Here is a 12,699-nt window from a genome sequence, read left to right on the forward strand (position 1 = left end):
CTGCCTCCTACCCCCTATGCCTGCTCACACTGCCGAGCAGAGGCTTCAGTGGAGCCAAGGCTCACCTACAGTGCCCAGCCCCTCCCTGGTTTCCAGGCAGCCTTCCCAGCAGAACTGTGGTTACACAGCAAGCACCACACAGGCTCTTCTCAGACAGGCTTTCCTCTCTCTGTCCAGACCATCTGCACCCAAGACTGCTGCAACCACTCACTGCAGGCACAGGGTCACAACATGCAGGCTTTTCACACCTCTCTGAAACTGCACAACTCCCTCCTGCTTCCATTTGGCTCCTTCTAAAAGAAATCATCCCAAATACCATGCAAGCTGCAATACAACCCAAGCATGCCCTTTCCATCCTTTCCACCCTTGACGCCAGCAGAGCACCTCCACACCGGCTGCTGCCCCCGCACGTGTCCAGCCCATACTCTCACACTTCCCCACACTGCCCCGATGATCCTGCTGCCAACCAGCCCTGAAGGGACTTAATGCTTCACTGACTCCAGCAGTTCAGGAGGGAGGCCAGCACTGACTGGTAATGGAAAAGCCCTTCCCAGAATGGTCTCCAAATATTTCAGGAAGGGGCAGAGCAGCCAGCCAGCATCACCCCGGGAATATTTACCTCCCTTTTCCTTGGGCAAAGGACCGACTTCATTCTGCTTTCTGTAAATTGCCCAAGGACTGGGGAGACCTTAGAGCAGCTTCCAGTGCTGAAAGGAACTCCAGGAAAGTTGGGGAGGGGATCTTGATCAGGGAGGGCAGGGATGGGATGAGGGGAACGGTTTTGAGCTGAAACAGGGGAGATTGAGACAAGATCTTCAGGAGAAATGTTTTGCTGTGAGGGTGGGGAGGCCCTGGCCCAGGGTGCCCAGAGCAGTGGTGGCTGCCCCATCCCTGGAGGGGTTCCAGGCCAGGTTGGATGGGGCTTGGAGCCCCTGATCCAGTGGGAGGTGTCCCTGCCCATGGCAGGGGGTGGGGCTGGATGGGCTTTGAGGTCCCTTCTATCCCAAACGGTTCCATTCTATGACTCTGCAAATGCCTCTTTTTCCCCCATCAGCTCAGACTGCTTAGAAACCCAATTCTAAAAAGGGGATTTCCATCAGTTTCTGAAGTAACAGTGTGTCCAGCCAAGTGTGAAGCAGGTCGCTCTCCTCCTTCACAGATTTTTGCGCTGTGTGGTTTGTGTCAAGGCCGTGACAGGAGCTGGCCTCGGGGGACGTTTGGAGGAGCCAGCTGCCGCAGCTTTTGTTTGCCTGCAGCCTCGCCACGCGTGCCTCTGCGCTGTCCCCAGGTCCCTTCCCTCAGTCTCGAGCCAAGGCACATCTGCCCCACAGCAGGCGCAGCGTTCCTTCCTTCCCAATCCAATAAGATGGAGAGCCAGAGATTTATGTACTCCATGATTTTTATGTGCTCTGAAAAAGGTTGTAGAGGGAAAACTTTGCGATTCACAAAAGCTTCCACCTGCGAGTCTATTTATCCATGCTGGGAAGGCTGTTTATTCTGGTTTTGGGTGGAAACTACACTGGGATCGCAGCTTAATTGTACTGTTTGTTGAATTAATTGCTCTGTTTGATCGGCCTTACTCCCATAATGAATGCTTGAGAATGAGACTGGTTTGCTGCAATGTGGGAATGGGGAGGGTTGAAGCTGTTGCTCCCTGGCAGATGAACACAGCCCAGTGTGCGGCTAGTGAGAGGGGCTGTTCTGGGGACAGCAGGAGAGTTCCTAACGCAAATAGTGTTGCAGAAGGATGTGTTCAGGGAGGTCAGGCAACCTGAGGAGAGAGTGCGGGCCAAAGGCAGAGGAGCACGTCGATGCAAAGGATATCGGGTTGGTCTTTTATCCCTCTTCCCAGGTGATGCCTGCCCAGCCAGCCCTCCTGGGATCAGTGTGCCCAAAAAAGGACCTGCTGCTGAGGTTCACCCCCTCACCAGCTGGTGCCTGGGGTGGCCTGTAAACCGCCCCCCCTCCGCAATGAGAACGAACATCATGGATTTTCCAGGTTGCCTGCTGAATCGTGGGACACAGAGCAGACCAGAGCTCAGAAAGCCAACAGTGTCCTGGGCTGCATCCAAAGCAGAGGGACCAACAGGGTGATGGAGAGGATGCTGTCCCTCTATTCTGCTCTCATAAGACCTCACCTGGAATCCTGTGTCCAGTTCTGGAGTCCTCAGGTGTCCACAGGAACGACATGGAGCTGTTGGAGCAAGTCCAGAGGAGGCCACAATGATGATCTGAGGGCTGCAGTAGCTCCCATAGAAGGACAGGCTGAGAGGGCTGGGTGTTCAGCCTGGAAAAGACAAGGTTGCCGGGAGACCTTAGAGCAGCTTCCAGCACTGAAAGGGGCTCCAGGAAAGCTGGGGAGGGGTGCTTGATCAGGGAGGGCAAGGACAGAATGACGGGGAATGGTTTTAAGCTAAAAGAGGGGAGGGTGAGATGAGATTTTGGGAAGAAATGTTTTGCTGTGAGGGTGGGGAGGCCCTGGCCCAGGTTGCCCAGAGCAGGGGTGGCTGCCCCATCCCCAGAGGGGTTCCAGGCCAGGCTGGATGGTGCTTGGAGCCCCTGGTCCAGTGGGAGGTGTCCCTGCCCATGGGAGGGGTTGGAACTGGATTGGCTCTGAGCTCCCTTCTTACCCAAATGATTCTATGATTCTATGATTCTTTTCATATTGGAACGCTTCCCCACTTCATTTTCATTCCCAGATTTTTAAAATCCTTTTTCTTTTCCTTTTTGTTTTTCCAGCAAACACCCAGCCCAAATGAACTCGTGCTCTTTTCACACTCCCTTTTTCCACTTTTATAAGCACAGCACTCAGCTTTTTAGGTTTCATTCCTGCCTCTCCCACTTCCCACACACTTCCTTCTCCCCACTGGCCTTTGAATGAAACACAATAACCAGTGGCCACACCTGAAATGGCATTTCCCACACACACGCTTTTTCATTTCCCCTCTTCCTCTCTGCAAAATAAGAGCAGCTTCAGGACTCCTAACACACTGAGGTCAACAGTTTTCCACCAACCTTTACCCCAGGCAGGACATCTCTCTGCGAGCTGTAATTGTCTGTAGAGCCTCCTCTACCCAATGCAAGAAGCAGGCACTAAAGGTGACGATGACCAACCTCACGCCACGTTGGCAACATCCCAAGATCAACAGCAGCCTGATTGCTCACCCTAACTAGACATCCTGGTAGAGTTCATGGAGTATCTCAGGCCAGGAAGGGGAGATCCCTGGAGGACCAGCCCTCCCGACTTGATCCTGCCCCTTCCCCTCCACTCTGCAGGCTCTGGGAATCTCCCTGTGGTGGCAGACTGTGAGCTCGGGAAACAGCAAGATGTTTCAATCAGCAGATCTCTCATGTCTGAGTCAGACCCGTTCCTCGCTGATAAGAAATGAATGCTGTCTGTGTCTGTCTGGGTGCATGTCTCTCTCTCTCTATTTCTCTTTTCTCCTTCATAAAGCTGTCAGACCAAAAATAACATATTAGTGGAAGAAAGGAATGTCAGGTGTAATATAATAACATGATCAGGAGGCTGGGGGAGCACGCATGCCTGCCTGGCTGCCATGCTGGAGTAGATCTGTGATGGTGACAAACGGCCACAGCTCGGAAACGCCTCTCACTCCTTCACACCCTTTTCTCCCACTGCCCCCCTTCAGACATGGAAAATAGGACGATAAATAGGAGGGAGTGCTTACTCAGCACCTTTCTGCTCCCTAAAGCCACGTGTGCTTGATCATGCGGGCAGATCACAGGAGAAAGCTCTAGGGAGACCTTACAACAGCCTTCCAGTACATAGCAGGGAGGCTGGAACTGGATGATCTTCAAGGTTTCTTACAACCCAAACTATTCCATGATCCCCACGCCAGAGAGCAAGGACTATGACAGGAATGGCCAGACCACAACAGGCAACAGACTGGGCTACCCTGTGCCTCATTTATCTCCCAGATGAACAGAGAAAAGGCACACTTAATTGGGCAAGCACCTCCCATGACCTAAATCAGGCTTTAGGGATTTGCGAAGACAGAAGAAGCATCATGCACCTCCTTATATTTAACTGGGTACCTTCCATGGGCTGGGCTAGTCCCTATCTGAACCCAAAGCCAAACATATTCAGACCCTCTTCTATTTCAGAAACATTATGATGCTGCACCCTAGGGTGAGGAACCCCAGGTGTCCACCACAGCGAACTCACAGCTGAAGGAAGGAAGAGGATTTGGGGAAGCCTTGTCCCAGAACAGTGTCCTGCCCTGCTCCCTTCAAAAAAGCGCACTAGTCAATGCTGCCGCAGGGCCTTTAGAGGCTCTCTGCGAACTCTCAGACCAGCAAAGACCCATTCCAACCTGCCACAGTACGGTGCATCCCACAGCTCTCTGCACAGTCCCCAAACCACCTCCAGGAGTGCAGGCCACCACCACTAGTGAGGTTTTCTCCCCTGGAAGGCATGAAATGGCAACAGCTTTACCCACACCTGCAACTCATCCCCAATGCTCACATGCAGCCAGCTGTGCCTTCCTGCCAACCGATGCCACTGTCTTTATTCTGACTTGTTCCAAAGTCATCTGCAGGTGTCCACAAAGCTGTGTCTGTCCTTCAAGCCAGGCGACGGCACAAAGCTGTACTGCCATTCTGGTCCCCTCGTCCATCAGGAAAAGTATTCAGGCACCTGTTTGGACACACAGAGAAAGATATGAGGCCGCATCTCGAATCCTGGGCTCAGTTTTGGGCCTCTCACAACAAGAAGGACATTGAGGGGCCAGAGCACGTCCAGAGAAGAGAATGGAGCTGGGGACGGGGCTGGAGCCCAGGGGTTCTGGGAGCAGCTGAGGGACCTGGGGCTCTTCAGCCTGGAGAACAGGAGGCTGAGGGGAGAACTCATCACTGTCTGCAGCTCCTGGAAAGGAGGCTGTGGTGAGGTGGGTGCTGGGCTCTTCTCCCAAGTAACAAGTGATGGGATGAGAGGAAATTGCCTCCAGTTGTGCCAGGGGAGGGTTAAATTGAATATTAGGAAAAATTTCTTTCCTGACAGAGTGGTGAAGCCCTGACAGAGGTTGCCCAGGGCAGGGGGGGGCAGTCCCCATCCCTGGAGGAGTTAAAAAACGTGTAGGGGTGGCACCTGGGGACATGGTTCAGTAGGCACTGTGGGGTTGGGCTGGCAGCTGGACTGGAGTAGCTTAGAGGTGTCTTCCAACCTCAATGATGCTATGACAAAGAACTTGAAGATCCAGTCACAAGCACTGACTGGAACAGGGTCTGGGACAAAGTACACTGTGGAAATCACACTGTTGAGGCCAGGAATAGATCTTAAGGCCAGGAGGGTCTGATGTTGCTCTCCCACCTATTTAACTCACGCCTGGCACAATAACCTTCAGGGAAACCAATGACTTCTGTTGGAGCATATCTTTTACATAGGTGTACAACATGACCTGGATGATTTGCAGCGAGGGAGAACTGGTTGCATCTACTGATAATCTGTTCCAGCAGCTAGATACTTTTTCTGCAAAAGAAAAAAAAGAGGAATTACATGAAGAAGAAAAAGATGTCTTGCTCCCACATAGGCCTTTCGCGTTCAACTTAAATGGGTGGGTCCCATTCTGGCACTACCAAGTAAGGAGCCCTCAGGTATGAGGTTCTTCTCACACACCTTCTTCTCTTCAGGAAATGGCACTGCATATTTCAGCACTTTCCAAAGAACCACCCCAGGGCACAACACTATCACATTTCACAGTAGTGCAGATTTCCCATCCCTGAGCTCTGCCGTGAACGGTGACATTAATTGAAATGACTGCAGAAGTGCCAGGGCTGAGATCCAGCTCTGTGACCTGCTCCGAGTACAGGCTCCTCCGTGGCTGGTGCAGACCCACTGGCTCTCAGCCTGCTGCAGAGATGTTCCTCTTTGCTAATAAATATTCTCCCTCCTGCCTGTTCCTTTCCATTTCCTCCATCCCATCCTCACAAACCCAAGAGCAGGGGAACTGACAGGCAGGAGCAGGCTTGTGGCCATCTTGTCCAGTGTCCAATCTGGGGACATGCCAGCCTGAAGTATAAGATTCCTAGTGACAGCACTTGTGCAAATCAGGTCTCCTTCTTCAGTATTTTAATAGCCCCAAACTGATTTAACTCTTCAAGCACAAAGAGCAAAATCCCTTTCAAAACGCATGCTACTGTTCCCAAAATTCTGCTGACGTTTGATATGCAAATACCAACCCAGCCTCCTTATAAAACTTGCCAAGTTCTTAATTTCATTTTCGTAATTTCATCCACCAGCACTGCTGCACAGAGAGATGCAACGCGCTTCCTTTAGTGGTTGCTAATTAATTCAACAACCGGTCCCTTCCGCTCTTTTTTTTCTATCCTGCTCCTTTTCAGCCTGGTCAGTTCTTGGAGGCATCTAAGGTATCCATGAAAAGTAATGAGGCAGTAAAGTTACCATGATGATTCTTCAATTAGCTGTATGGGGATGGGCACCATCACAGAAAACTGTTTCTTCTGCTAATGAGAGCTAACGATCCCATATCTGGGGGATTCTGTGCTCTGATCAAAGCAGCCCAATCAAAACCTCTGAAAATTTCTGATTAAAACAGACAAAGGAGGGGAGGAAGGCACCAAGTCAGATGCTGAATAGATAATAACATTCACTTCAACTTTTCCTGCCCAGAAAATGGGAAACCTAATAGGCATGACGAAGCAGCTGTGAGGGAAGACATGAACAAATTTGTAAAGCAAAGGGGAGTTTAAAGTTCATCTCATTTTCCTCTTCTGCTACATCGTCTGCAATCATATTACGATTTAAAGGCCACCTTTCCCCCGGTGGGAAGCGGGTGAGAAGGGTGTGATTCAATTTTGCATACCGAGTACAATGGGAGAAGGAGAAAGGCCAGCGGGCACGAGCCGAACAGCCGCATCCCTTTGGCACTGTTAAATGTGTGTTGCTTTTTCCAGTTCTTTGAGGTACAAGGCAAAACAATTAATAATAATGGCATGGTGGCATTTTCTGACTAAGTTCGTACATGGGAAGCCCGTGCCTTTCACTGCTGGGAAAAAAAGCCAGAACTAATCCTGCTTCAACCAAGACCAACCTCATGAGACCCTGGTCCACCTAGAGAAACCCCCTGGAAACCAAATGACAATCCTGCCCTTTTCCAGAAGCTGTCACCGTTCCCTGCTACACTTCCAGCTCACCGGAAGACAGATGTGCAGCTTTTGGCTTCCACCTTTCTCTTTCGCCTGGATTAACCTCATCTCTGCACTACAGCACTCGGGGGTGGCAGCTGGACTGTTTCGATTTGAAGGAACAGGAAAGGATTATCCCAGGGGCTACAGAAGAAGGAAAGCATCATCTACCACCTCCTAGGCATCCTCTGTCTGCCCCTCCTGGCCTCAGTTCCTTGGAAAATAACTTTTTTCCCAGATAATGTCCAGTTTCAAAGTGAATGGCCACAGTGGTGTTATCAGGAAGTGCAGGGATAGAAAAACGGGAACGTGTTTCAACTGAAAGAGGGGAGATCGAAATGAGATCTTAGGCAGAAACGTTTTGCTGTGAGGGTGGGGAGGCCCTGGCCCAGGGTGCCCAGAGCAGTGGTGGCTGCTCCATTTATGGAGGGGTTCAAGGCTAGATTGGATGGGGCTTGGAGCCCCTGATCAAGTGGGAGATGTCCCTGCCCATGTCAGGGGTCGAACTGGATAGGCTTTGAGGTCCCTTCCAACCCAACCCATTCCATAATTCTGTGATTCTACTGAACCACAAGAAGGGAAGCATAAATGGAAGCATGGAGTTGTTTGCAGCATGGGGAATGCTTGAAGAACTGTCATCAGGCAGATATAATAATGGAAGTGCCAGTGAAAGGCATTCAAGAGCCAACTGACCCACTTAAGAATGGGCCAGATCTGGATGCCAGGATATCTGAATGCTTCTCTTCCAAGAGCAAGTGACTTTATTTGGCTCTGCTCCTCCCTCCCCTCCGGCAGTGGGTCTGTCTTACCAGCAGCATGGTCCAAGGCAGAGGATCTCTCATCGTGCCCAAGCACTGCCTGGGTTGTACAAATGGGCAATGGTTAGAGTTCCCAGTTCCCACCAGTCAGCCACACTTTCCTCCAAGGGGTGCTCTGAGAAGTCACCACTACCCCACCAAGAGGGCAATGGCAGTAGCCAAGCATGGGAGATAGCAGCTCACGCTCCCTGGCTCCACACATCTGTCCCCTCCAGTTCAATAAAATGTCATAAAAGCAGAGAGATTTCACAATAAACACAAATAGATCAATAGCATTAGAACTGCTCTTGATAGCTGCCTCAGGCCTTTCATACTACACCTTTGAAAATGTCCAGTAGTGAGTAATTAATGACCGAACCAAGTAATTACTTTCTTGATTTTTCTCAAAACTGGAATTCACCAGAAGAACTGTGAGCTTTACTGGTGCTTCACAGTAAATTAATTCAGTAAGTGCTGATGTTATAAGTCTGCGCCTCCTGTTAAGAACCAGCAGTGCTGTAGAGTCTGTCCTTTCTTGCTGCCTGATGTAAACCTGTACGTGCTTCTCCAGCTGCCTACGAGAAAGTAACTCAACCTTCTAGCACTCTGCATATCAGCCTTCACAGATTTTGCTATGGCGCTCAGGGGCCAAGTAGTAGGGAGAGAGTTTGTCTCAAAGGAGATGCCAGGATATCAGTGTTCCTGTGCCAGCAGCTTACAAATGGAGATTAAGGCAAATCCTCCTCACCTTCTGCCTTTACCAACTCAATGAACAAGCAGGAGTGGAAACGAGCATGAAGCTATGGAAAAGCTGGGAGTTGAACCACAGACTGCCAGACACCTTTGAAATGCTTCTCATGTGTTCCTTTCCAGTGAGCACAGCAGAACCCAGGGACTTTTAACCCTTGAGGAGTGGTGAGAGAGGATGACCAAATAGCAGTGAATGAAAAGACAAAGAGAGAAAGGAAGAGATCATAGATCCTGTCTGTGGAGGCAAGGGCTTCTGCTTCTCCAGCACACCCAGAGTAAGAGGATGGAGGTATCTCCAGTTTCTTGCCACCTCTTAAATTCCATATGCTTGATTTCTGCTAAGAGTGACATCTCTGAAAACAGCCCAAGGTGCCACCTCAAGACTATCCATAGCTTGTCATCTGTGCCTTCTAACACACTGAAGAAAATCAGGACACAGACTTCTAGCAGCCATGGCACACTCAGTACACAAGAAAGTAACCCTCCCAAGATACTTCTAAGGAGTCCAGTTTTACACTCCGGTGTATTTACGTGGCTTCACCCACCAATTAACCCAACACCATGGGAGGAGGCAGTAAGCAGGCACCGACACTCCGAGCTGCATTCAGGCTGCCTGCTTGGGGTGCTTGCACAACATCAGGTACCCATTGCAGTGTCTAAGAGGAAGAGGATGATGAACAATTCAGGCCACTGCTACCCATGGCTGCAAGTCATAATCCAGAGAGAAACACGTGCAGGACCACAGGGCCCCTCATGCGGGAGGAGGGATGTGGGACCAGGTCTTCCAAGAGCTCTGGCCTTCCTCACCTGGCCCAACCTTGTCCTTGCAAAGCATCTCAGACACCAGATCAGAAGACAAACTATCTAAACAATTCTAGATTCCGGTCACCAGCAGCAAGAGATACAATTGTGTGTACGCACCCACATGAGAAAGCATACAGACCAAAGAGAAAAGTACTGAAGGAATCCTTCCATCCCCACCAGTAATGAATTAATATTTCACTGCTCCCAAGAGCACGGTTATAGCTCAGGAGCTTAACATCCCATCTGACACAGACCTCCAGCATGCACTTTTAATCCCTCTAAGCACAGTGACAGCAAACAACAAACCCATCAAGCAGAGGAAGCGCTGCGTTTCTTTCCCATCTTTCCATTACCATATTTTTAATTGGCTGGGAATATCCTTTGCTTTTGTCAAAACAAATTCTGCTGAACTACCGCTTCGGATTTGAACAGAGGAGCCAGGAAACGTGAAAGAGAAACCAAGAAAATCCCCCTGCAAATGGAGATTTCTGCTGGTGGAGGCAGGGCAGGAGGAGCGGGAGCAGCCTCTGCTCCCCCATTTGCATCGACGGCCGAATGACGAGTCCCCGGTGCCGCAGCCGCTGCCGAGGCTGGCACGCAGGGCATGTGGTGAAGAGGTGCCAACACAGATGGAGCTCCTGTCTTGGTCAGAGGTAACTTGAGAGAGTAGTAGAAATTACTTTGGTAAGAAGGGTATTTAAAGAAAAAAGGGTGGCAAGAGTCCATCTAGAAGTTAGAGGCCAACAGCGGATTGAGGCAGAGCCTGGAGACTGACAGCAACCAGACCATGCTCTGGAGAAGCCAGAGGCAGAGCACGAGACACAGAAGGCCCTGGGAAGGAGAGACCCTCTGTCCACCCCGACCCACGAGCCGGGGTTCCTTTATCCCTGCGGCGATCCGGAGGCCGACAAGGTCACTCTCGGGGGAAAAGCCAAAAGCAATGTTTATTCTGGCTCCGACAAACATCAACAAACGAAAATATTGGGGCGCACTACCCAAAGTTACAGGAACAAATCCCAACCTCTTCAGAGCACAATCTGATCCTCGAAAGAGAGAGGGAGAGAGAGGGAGAGAGAGGGAAAGAGAGAGAGGGAAAGGGAGGGACAAGGAAAGCAATCACCACATCGACGGCAGCAGCGGCTTCTTCCCGGCCGCGTGGCGCAGGCCGGTCCGACCGAAGCGGTGGGTAAGAGCGAGCACCGCCCCTCAGGGACCCGCGCAGAGGAGCGCTCCGCACCGCCCCTCAGGGACCCGCGCAGGGGGAGCGCTCCGCACCGCCCCTCAGGGACCCGCGCAGGGGGAGCGCTCCCGCACCGCCCCTCAGGGACCCGCGCAGAGGAGCGCTCCCGCACCGCCCCTCAGGGACCCGCGCAGGGGGAGCGCTCCCGCACCGCCCCTCAGGGACCCGCGCAGGGGGAGCGCTCCCGCACCGCCCCTCAGGGACCCGCGCAGGGGGAGCGCTCCCGCACCGCCCCTCAGGGACCCGCGCAGGGGGAGCGCTCCCGCACCGCCCTCAGGGACCCGCGCAGAGGAGCGCTCCCGCACCGCCCCTCAGGGACCCGCGCAGAGGAGCGCTCCCGCACCGCCCCTCAGGGACCCGCGCAGGGGGAGCGCTCCCGCACCGCCCCTCAGACACGAGCCCCGGCTCCATCGCGGGGGGCTCCGCCGCCGCGCCACCTCCGCTGTTCGCTGCTGGCGCCATGAAACAAACATACAAAAGGGCAGTCTTCAGGCAAAACGCTTATGGCAAAGAAAGCAGCTCGTCGGGCTTTCTGCTCTGTCAGAGGAGGAAGCAAAGAGAAACAGTACAAATTATGCTCCTGCATGCGAGTACCTAACACGAGTCAGATGCTTTTCCCTCGTTTCCTCTCTTCCTTCTCTCAAAGGAAAATGGGGTTTCGGCAAAGCTTAAGCTTTAGGAAAATTCTTCTATTCTCTCTTATTTGCTTTTTGTTTTAAAGAAAGTGCTTTCCTTTTTGACCATAAGAAGGCCAACCTCTTTCTTCCCAAGTAAAAGATTTTTCAGAAGGATGTGATGGAGAACAAAGCTGAAGCTGCTGGAGAGGGTGGGAGGCAGGTCTCTCCCCAGCACCATCTTCCCCATGCCCGCACCCTCGGGCTGACGGCTCAGCATGTCCAACAGAAAGTGCAAATAAGAGCCCTGAGCAATTTCTTTCCATCCAGCTTCACAGCTGAGGTCGATGAGGAAAACTCTACTCACTCTTGCAGGCAGGGGGAAATGTTTAAATACTCTCCAAGACAGAAGCACACGGTGAATCCCACTCCAGTCAATGAGACAAGGGGAAACCTCCCATGCCTATGCATCCCACCGAGCGCTCGCCCTTGGGGTGGGGGCCAGGAGGAGATGTGCTCAGTCTAAACCGAGCACCTCCCGTACAACAACAGGCTGAGAGACCTGGGGGTGTTCAGCCTGGAAAAGAGAAGGCTGTGGGGAGACCTTAGAGCAGCTTAGAGCAGCTTCCAGTGCTGAAAGGGGCTCCGGGAAAGCTGGGGAGGGGCTCTGGATCAGGGAGGGCAGGGACAGGATGAAGGGAACGATTTTGAGCTGAAAGAGGGGAGATTGAGATGAGATCTTAGGGAGAAATGTTTTGCTGTGAGGGTGAGGAGGCCCTGGCCCAGGGTGCCCAGAGCAGGAGTGGCTGCCCCATCCCTGGAGGGGTTCCAAGCCAAGACTGGTCCAGTGGGAGGTGTCCCTTCCCATGGCAGCAGGTGGGACTGGATGGGCTTTGAGGTCCCTTCTAAGCAAAACTATTCTATGATTCTAAACAGACTCATTGCAGTTTGTGAAGAGCCAACACAGGGATGTCAGAGCAGCATTGGGTGACATTTGGTTTGGTTTCCATCCTCAGTGCATCAACCCAAAAATATCATTTTCCTCCACAGAAGGCCCAGCACAGCCCCTTATTTGTTCCCTGCTCTGCCAGAGACTCCATGGTGCAGCAGAGGCTGTTGGATCGGATCACGGCCACTGCAGCGAGGGGCTGACATGGGAAAGCAAATCCTGACTTCATTCACAGTTAAACAGGAGGAAGCGCACAGGGAAAGTACCCAGCAGTGCGAGTGGAAGGATTAACATGAAGCACAGGTTTCCAGAAGCTTCAGTGTATCAGCCTTGACTCCAGAGAGGGTTGGCTTTGCTGTACTGGAGCGGCCTTTTCTGTTC

At 52.0% G+C, this 12,699-nt stretch overlaps 2 protein-coding genes across 12 annotated transcripts in view; one reads left to right on the forward strand and one right to left on the reverse strand.

Moving 5' to 3' along the window:
- The window catches only part of LOC128852994 (uncharacterized), a 143,798-nt gene extending 133,090 nt beyond the window's left edge, over window positions 1–10,708 (reverse strand). For 5 of the 11 annotated variants that reach the window (XM_054074066.1, XM_054074068.1, XM_054074072.1 and 2 more), the window contains exons 1-3: window positions 5,418–10,698; window positions 4,487–4,657; window positions 2,139–2,287 (exon numbers count right to left, since the gene is read on the reverse strand). The gene's annotated coding sequence lies outside the window, so the exon portion shown is untranslated. Of the gene's footprint in view, window positions 1–2,138; window positions 2,288–4,486; window positions 4,658–5,417 lie in introns of all 11 variants that reach the window. The other 6 variants (XM_054074063.1, XM_054074062.1, XM_054074070.1 and 3 more) reach the window with 4 other exon arrangements.
- ANAPC13 (anaphase promoting complex subunit 13) overlaps window positions 1–12,699 on the forward strand; it is a 259,639-nt gene that overhangs the window by 49,345 nt on the left and 197,595 nt on the right. The gene's annotated exons all lie outside the window — the stretch shown is intronic.

This window comes from Cuculus canorus, chromosome 9 (assembly GCF_017976375.1).
Source record: "Cuculus canorus isolate bCucCan1 chromosome 9, bCucCan1.pri, whole genome shotgun sequence".
NCBI classification, from domain to species: domain Eukaryota; kingdom Metazoa; phylum Chordata; class Aves; order Cuculiformes; family Cuculidae; genus Cuculus; species Cuculus canorus.